Genomic DNA, 8565 nt, shown 5'->3' on the forward strand with positions numbered 1-8565 from the left:
AAAGGTTAATTTATGTGTTGAACGTTAATAGCCATCTAATCAATTTGAGCTTTCTATCAATCTATAAAATTTGATCCTTATCTGGAAAAATGACAGGGTGAAATTACTTCAATATTTCACTTACATACAATGAATAGTATTTATGTTAGGGTTATGGTATCTATGGTTATTGATTCATCATCATTCCAATACAGCACCTAACCAAATGACAAGGCTTCCATTTTCCATTCTTGTAGTTGAAATATCAATGAATCAAAAGAAAGAAAAACGTAGGAGTTGTAGTCCGCATGCTGTTTTGTGGGAAAAATACACTTTCTTTATTCATTTAAAATGTAATCATGTAAAAAAAAACGGACACTTTATTTCCTCCATTTGTCATTCTGTCTTGCACCAGAGTAGTTCATGACACTTCTTTGCACATCTATTCATTGCCATCAAATCATTTTGAAATGAAAAACATTTTGAGTCGAAAATTGACATTGAATTGAATTGCAGAGCCTAAAATCTGAATCAAATCGAATCACGAGAATCAAAGATTGCCATCAAGTTCTGATTCGCTTTTGCCATTTGACAGGGAACATTTTAGAGTCTTTAAACCAGCGTTTGACCTCAAATCACGTATCAGAGTACGGAGGGGCTGTCAGTGGCGGCCCCTATCTTTTTCTCATTTCCTCGGGAGCGATGGGCTGTCTGTGATTGGTTTGCTGCTTCAGGGCAGATTAAATTATTAAGGCCTGCTCTTTATTTGGCTGTGAATGCTCCCTCTCATTTTCCATCTCTTGCGCAGTAGCTCAGACTCGTGTTTTCCACTTCCTCACCACTCTGGGCACATTTACGGAGAGAGGGAACAGGAAAAGAGGGCACTGCAGCACTATAGGGAAAAACAGGGAAATGACACAGATACCATAGTTGTTGTTTTTTTAGCGGGGGAAATTGGGAGAAGAGATGAGAAGCAGTGGAATATAATAGAGGCTGATGAAATATAGCGCAAGCTCCTTGCAAAGTGTGAGCATTTGTGCATATCTGCATCTGTCCATCCATCTGTGCGTGTGCGAGCACATAACCTTGGCACACCTAACCTCTTGCATACAAGCTGTACTGTAAAGTGGGCACCAGTTGAGTGTTGCAGTCCAGGGAGAGCTGTGCAGGTGCCAGATGGCTGCTGGCTAATGACAAGAACGCGAGAGAATTACTGACACAGAAAGAAAAAAAATGGACTTGTTTTCATTTCCATTAATAATTCAGGATATGTGTTCTGTCCTATTGTATGCAGCTGCAAACCTGATGCCTCAGCTATTCTAAAAGACATGCTCACAAGTGCCTGAAAGCATACACACGAACACACGTATGCACACACGCACGTGCGCTAAAGGGGGGGGATTATGGATTGTTTGTGCAATTTATGCAAATGAGAGTTTCTTGCGGAGCAAAGCCTACACTACAATTGAGCCTTGGCTTGAATATTTGTAAACTATCCACCTTGTATTACCACTGCATAGTCATAATTGCTGCCAGCTCACATTAAGTAGTTGATTTATGGATGCTGTACTATTCATTAACAATGTGGTCAGAGTCACCGCAACAGAGCAGGCAGACCAGCCAATTGCTTAGGGCCTCGATCTGAAGAGGCCCCTGATGAGACGGATGACTAAAACTAAATGAAGCAAGCTTATCACTCACACAGCTTTTTATTTTACCGAGCCAGAGTACAGTATTTCCCTTTCCCCTTTGTACCTTGGGTGGGGTGTTATTAAAAAAAGGGTCTAAAGGTTCACCAAAAAGTTTTACAGATACATCTGCGCCATACTGGGCAGTGTTGCCAGAAGTGGATAAATCAGACAATTGCAGGGGAAAAAAAGCAACTTTTTTTCATCTACTCCCTGTGTGTGTGTGTGTGTGTGTGTGTGTGTGGGTGTAAGTGTTTGTGTGTGTGTTTTATATTAATGTACAGTATACAGTATGTATGTATATTAGGGATGTGTGTTTTGAATGAAATATGGTTTTAATTTGATGAATCCATATAAGAGCAGCAATACAATTTAAGATGGGTACATTTTAAAGTAGAGCAATTCAATTCAGTCACTGGGATTATGATTCAGTTCACTAATGTAAATACGATGTATTCTTCAACGATATTTTGTTAAAGACAAGAAGTGTATTTGTATTTTTTTCATATTTACAAAGTGACAAAATGTAAAAGCCCATACAATTCGAGTGGTGGCCAACCCAAAACTTTTATTGACAATAATATATTCTGTGTAGTGCCAAAAGTCTGAACATTTTCTTCTGATTAATATAGTGCTTGTAGAATACGATTATGAAGGAATCTGCAAAAGCCATCAGTTTTTTTCATCCATCTCTTTGGGCAGCCATTTTGCCTCTTGTTGTCAGCTGAAAATGATGTCACAGTTATGAAAAGTCACAGAATGTCTCGTGATAGAAAACAGCTGAACTGTGATTGGTTGTTAACTGAGGCCTAAACAACTATGATGTCATTGGTTGGATAAAAATAGGAGGATTCATAGTCTACAAACAAGTGGAATCAAAATGCCATGTTATGTCTAGTGGGCATGCACAGAACAGTGTCAAGAATTTTGTTGGCTGACCTCACCTTCATTAAATCCAAAGAAACAGCAAATCATTGGCAACATCTAACCTATTTATAGTTTTCGATTGCTTTTTGACCAGTTTGAAGGACAGACACACCCTAATGGTTAGTAAATTTAACATTAGCAACCTCGAACTATATTTGAGTATTTGAATTCCAAAATGCAATGGAGTGTTCAGGCAAAATTAATATTTAGTTCAAAAAAGAGAAGCTAAATTTACAATGAAAATGGTCACATTTTTAACATGTTATTTTGTTTACTTCTTCTATTTGTTGATGATTCGAGAGGCCACAGGAAGATTTATAGACATGCAAAAGGGGAACAAATGCATTGAAACAACAAATGTGGTTAAATTTGGTAGTTTGCATTCTCTGCTTGTACTCCCAGCTTTTCGTCTCCTGTTTTCCTCCCAGGGCCATTAAATGACTCCAGCTGGTGAGCCTGAGCAGTTAAGTGTGTGATTGTGTGCAAGTGAGACTATACACTAGACACGTGTTTTACAGAAAAAATAAAATATCTTCTTGCGGGACTTTATTGTGTGATTTTGAGTCCGCGTGTGTGCGTGCATGTCGTGTGTGTGTGTATGTTTATGATCATGTGACAGAGCGAAAGATTTTTCCCAACCCTAACTTGTTAAAACCTCAAACTTTGTAAAAAGAATGTAATCATGTACGTCCCTGAGACATGTGTATTTCGATGAATCGAATGGCTAATATTGGTGTAATACAGTTCAAATATATGCTGTAATCTGACTCAGAATGAGAGTTGTTGTTTTGTGAAAATCCTCCTCACGGTTCAGAGGTCCTGGATTCAATTCCACCTCCGGCATTCCTGTGTGGAGTTTGTGTATTCGTACCGTGCCCGGGTGGGTTTTTTCCTGGTATTTCCTCCTACATCTCCAAAAACATGCATGTTAGTTGAATTCAACTTTCCAAATTGCCCATAGGTGTGTTTGTGATTGTGAGTAATTATTCGTCTCAGTGTGTCCTGCGATTGGCTGGCAACAGGATGTCCAGGATGGATGTCCCTCGCCTATTGGCCAGCTGGAATAGGCACCAGCATGCCTCGTGGATGGATGGATGGATGGATGGATGGATGGATGGATGGATGGATGGATGGATGGATGGATGGATGGATGTCAACCATTCAAGCACAGTTTTCATTTTGCAGTATTCCAATTTTTTTCCAGTTTGGTCCTGGGAGGGAGAAAATGACTGAATTACCCCCAGGATAGAGGAGATCATTAGAGACAGTGATCAAAAGATTGGAGACATCACAGAGACGGACTTGCTGCTGCACCGGTCGTCAGGCTGAGACAGTTTTAGTGACGCAAATACATGAATATACTAGCTACTAGATTAATGTTAAGCACTCTTCATTCTCTTCCTTTACGAGGACAACAATTCAAAGCTGAAGCACACTCCATGCATGCAGATGAAGTGCGGCACACACACAACACCAACTGACCACTAATGATGCTGTCCTTGCTCTGTGTTCTTTTTGCATTGACCAATGTGATGAAAGTTAATAGAGCAATGATCAAGTGGATGTAGTATGCGCTTCATTTAAATGGTGCACACGCCGGCTCAATTATTGCCAAGTGTGTGTTTGTGTGTGTATTACTGGCTGTTTACTAGTGTGCCATCAGTTGCGGTTCATTAGAATTCACACATGTACACTTCTTCATCTGTGGCTATCAGTGTGGATGGATGATTTGCTTAGCTTGTCTGAGCAAAAGTCTCCAGGACGAACATGTCTAGAGACAGGTAGACATATTGCGCGGCCACTCAAAAAGGGTAGGGAGCAGTGGGAGTAGGACTTGGGGAAAAAAGTGGACCAAGTCTGGTAAATCAGTTTTAAAAATAGATCACTAGTCAAGAACAAAATGTCCCTCGTCTGTTCATCAGGAAAAGAAGAACAGGAAGTCAATGTCTTCATAATAGCTAACAAGCACCTTTCAAACTCTTCACTCCACGATGAAAGCTGAACCGGCGCGAATGACCTCAGCGAATAGTGGGATGTGTTAATGTGGACGAGTTTGATGATGCACTGAGGCACATGGCAATAAATACTATATGTGTGAGGAGGATCCCCCAAGTAGGTTGTTCGACACCAGACTGCAACAATATACTGTAGCTGTTTAAATCATTACCCCAACATAATCAGTAATTTGACATGATAGGTCTACATTTTGCATGAATGTAATAATTCAATGTATTTTTCGGCATACAATCATATATATTTTATTCTGTATGTATTATCCATATACAGTATAAGCAGCATAGGTTGGTTTGCGCAGAAAAAAAAGCTTGGTTGTGGTCCATACACCATGACTGATAGTACTGTAGTTTGTGCCAGGATGACAACTGGGAAATGGAAGGTGGGATTGAGATTGAGCAGTAGAGTGTTGTCAGGGCCAAAAAAAAGGAGGATTAGAAAATGGGCAGTGAAAAGGAAAATGAAGAATGATTAATGAAAACCAGAATTTACAGCATGTGCTCTTGGTTGTTTTATGCTAATTATGTTGTTTGTGTACTACTGTGCGCACATGGCTGACCGCACATAAACGGGATGATTATCGAGTGTAAAATGTGTGAATGGGATTTAGCCATCATTTCCCTAGATGTGTATGCGTGTACCGCACACGTTGCAAATATGTTCAACTGACTTGTGAATGGTAGCCTTGACGACAGCACGACACAACCAAGAGACCGATACACGTGTCGGTAACCATGGGATCAGTGTTCAGATTTGACTGAAAAGGAACAAGCTCAGTATTTCTATGAGACTTGAATAGAAAAAAAAACACCGTGTGTGTCCATGTGATAGAGAACAGAAGTGTAAGGTAAGGCTTATAAAGTTATCCATATAACCTCTAACATCACAGTTTTTAAGTGCAGCAGCAGACGACTGATAGGTGAAAGCATTTTCTTTCCTCAGGGCACAGGTGGCTATAAATACATTATAGCTCTTTTATCGGGTTTAGACTGGGACATGGAATATGGCCAAATGCAACTCCTGATGCATTATCTGTTCAATGACAAAATATGCAAGCACAGAGGTAATGTGTTTTGTGTTTCCACTTGCCCGTACAGCATCAAGGTGTTGTACAGTGCAACAAAGTAAAAAAAAAAAAAAAGTTCCCGTAGCAGATGGTTCTACCAACTGGTTCAATTGTTTGGTAAACTACACATTTTTTTTTTTTTAATGATTGCCGTCTCACTTTTTAGAATATTTTCATTGGAGAATGTTCTGCTTTGATTCTGCCGCCTGTTGAACTCTCTATATTTAGAAAGGAAAATGGGAACAAAACTTCATACGCGCATTGTGCGAGCAGACTGGTAATTAAGTGAAGGATGTTTCTCCAGAAAACAAAAGAGAGAAGATTCAAGCACATTTTAGTTAGTTAGTCCACATGTAGCCTACTGTATTATCCAATTCCCACATATGATTGGGGTGAAAGGCATTTCCAAGTGCTTACTTTGCAGATGTTTATCCCCCCAAAAAAATCATCCAGTCTGCCTATAATTCCTCATTAATGTACTTTGCTCACCTTGACCTGGCACAGTACAGGTTCAAGTCAGTTTATTCCTCTGCCATGTTACAGAATATCTGCATGCCTCTAGAATGACAAATTTAAAATAAATGGGAAGAATTGCTGAGCTGTGATCACACCCACAACGGCGCAGAACACCCTTTTCAATGTGCCATGCTGCACCTGCTTGCATGGAGCTGTAAAGATACCAAAACTTATTCAAACGCATCCATGTACTTTAAGAACATATTTACCAAATGGACTTATAATCAAGGCATGGAATAGTGCTCTATTAAAATACCCTGAATCCTGAAAAAGACCTGTCTTTACAAGGGGTTACCCATAAAGCAGTCTAAATTTCAGTTGATTTGCTCAATTATTAAACAGAGAACAAAAATAAAAATGTGTCTCTACAGGGCTAATTTATGAGTAAACAATATCATTCAAAAAGTGGCCTTCACTGCTTAACTTATTGATTTTGCTCAAGTGGTTTACTTCCTTCCTGTTGATGAAAGTGCATCCAGAGCTACAGCATACATCCTGTGGTCACGGCAGAATGTGAGGCTTCCGCCTGGCTGATGTGCTGAATGCCTTGGGCATCTGGAAGAAATGCTTTTCCCACAGGGCCTACCCCCGCTGATGTAATGGGTGGTGGAGAGCGCTGGTTTGTGAAAGAGCTATGAACTATGCAAGGACAAACTCATTTCGGTTTTAGAGGACTGGCATTTGTGGTGCGTGACTTTAAAAACATGCAAGCTTCTTTTGTACTATAGCTCTTAGTACCTCAAGAGCCAATAGAGAGTCACCGAAGCGTAAAAGAGGAGCATCTCTACTCGGGGCTCAATCTCACACATTTCGGAAGGCTGCCACCCCTGGGAGGAAACTCAATTTCACCAGTCGGATCAATGATTTCATGGACATAGTAAATGAGGTCATTAGCTTAACTTTCTTTCTTTTAACCCCTGCTTCACCAGGACCAACACAAGCAATTTCAAAAGTACTCATTTCTACAAAGGAGACTCATGGATTCCAATCCCAACATATAGTGGAATGTTCCAGTATCCTAAGTGAACAAGAATCACAAGGCCTATTCACATTCAATAAAAGAATTCAATGTGAATTAGAAACAAAAAAAAACACTGGAGTGGGGCTATGGTTTTTATGGTCAAGTGGGAAGACAAAACACACACCTGCACTTACTTTAGGGCAGTTGCTATACTATTTATATGAAAATGAAAGGCATGATCTCCAAGTTATGGAACATTTTGAAGCCTGAAAAGATTTGGAAATTAACCTCACAGTGGATGTTTTTAAAATGACAAGATTTAAACCACAACTATACTTTTTGCGGCGTTTAGTAGACCCGTACAACAACTATATAATCACTGTCATACGAGCGTTCTTCAAAACAATGTCAGTATTGGATAACGTTTGACAGTTATGAATTCAACATTTGTTTGTAAACAATTTCAAATCCACATTGTGTCGACATTAAAAGGTAAAGAAATGGAAGCCATTAAATCTTGAAAATGCATCGCACATCTGTCAAGTGAAAGACTTTCCAGGTCTTAAAGCATCATCCGCACCATAAATCCGACTGATAAAATGCAAAGTTGCGCAAAGCCGTCATGTGGACAATAGCCAAGGTAGAAATGATCTTCTTACTGGTCTAAGACAATAATCATACTGCTATACTTGGCAAACGCTTAATCAGCAGCCAAACGCTAATTGCTGCCCTGATGGTGACAGCGGTGTTAGCTAGTTAGCTGAGAGGGCCTATTGGCTGCCTGGAGTCTAACAAAACTTGAATGTCACTAAATGCCTGAAAACCATGACCAATCACCACCAAAATTCACATGCACATTCCGATGCGTCCACTTGAACCTGTAAAAATATGAAAATGACTGGCACAGTATTATCGATTTTGTGGTGGTGATAATGTTATTGTTCTGAATGCTTTTGTCTCCTCAAGTTTTATAGATTTGAGAATCACTGACTTAATTTGAGAAGCAAATTTCTAATTTTAAGGAGCGTTAAGGATGAAGTCTAAAGAAGTCTGGCACACTTGAAAACAAATGGACTGGTTTTCAAAAACCATTTGGATCCTCAGCTTAGCAATTTCAAAATTTACGACACAAATTCTCTTATTTGCACATGAGTACAGTTATGTTTGGGCCGCTGTTTTCAGACACTAGGTGACAACAGAATTTGGCAAAAGGTGGAAACAATATAACAATGCTTGCCTTTCCCTTAATGATAGACTGAGGAAAAAAATAACATGCCACACCCATGAAAATAGTCCTCAAGATTCATTCATCAATTTTCTTAACCACTTGTCCTCACAGGGCTTGCTAGTGCCTATCCCAGCTGTCTTTGGGCAGCAGGCGGGTGTCTTGTCCAGGAAAATCAATACAACAAAAA

The sequence above is a fragment of the Hippichthys cyanospilos genome, chromosome 7 (assembly GCF_059441005.1).
Source record: "Hippichthys cyanospilos isolate Australia breed blue-spotted pipefish chromosome 7, RoL_Hcya_1.0, whole genome shotgun sequence".
In the NCBI taxonomy this organism is placed as follows: Eukaryota; Metazoa; Chordata; class Actinopteri; order Syngnathiformes; family Syngnathidae; genus Hippichthys; species Hippichthys cyanospilos.